Here is a 757-nt window from a genome sequence, read left to right on the forward strand (position 1 = left end):
GAGGAGAGCATCTGGAGGTGGGATTCTTGGTGAGGTGGCAGCCTGGCCTGACAGTGGAGTCACAGACTCCTGATTGTGATAGGTCCAGAGCAGAGACTCCAGGTGTCAGCAGTGGCCGAGCCAGGGCCTCCTGGTTGCTGGAGGCCAGGAGTAGGGTCTTCTGCTTATCAGTGTGATGGTGGTGTCAGTCCTGGTCGCAGGGGGAGTGTGAGTCTAGCATAGGACCCAGCATTGATGGCCTGTCAGTGAGGTGGGCTCTCTGCTCCTATGATGCTGCTTGGCCTGCTGTGTTCATCCACCCCTGCACCTTGTTGTCTCGGATTCTCCAGCATCTGCAGTTCCTACTATCTCAGCACTTGAAGATTGGCGACTCTGACATTGGTGGGTCTGGCACAGGTGTTGTCAGCCAGTTCAGGACTGCGGGTGGAGGCGGCAGAATGAAGATGAACTCTTTTAGCTTTGTCTTTTTATTCTCAAAATATTCAAATGGTGCTGGATTGTGGCTTCAGTTGAAGCTTTTCACTTTATTTTACTGTGTTGTTCATTGTAGAATACAAGTGACAATAGGTCATTATTCATTCATTCATTCATTTAAATTCCCTAAATAATATGAGCGTGATGAAGAATATAGATGTTGAAGAAAAAAAATCCACCATCACCCTCTGAGGCCAAAAGGGATAGATAATAAAGTTAGTATGGCCAACATAATGCTGACCCACTGTAACGCCCAGTCCCAGAGGGGAAAGGGCAGTGTGTC

Source organism: Rhincodon typus, chromosome 5 (genome assembly GCF_021869965.1).
Source record: "Rhincodon typus isolate 14 chromosome 5, sRhiTyp1.1, whole genome shotgun sequence".
In the NCBI taxonomy this organism is placed as follows: Eukaryota; Metazoa; Chordata; class Chondrichthyes; order Orectolobiformes; family Rhincodontidae; genus Rhincodon; species Rhincodon typus.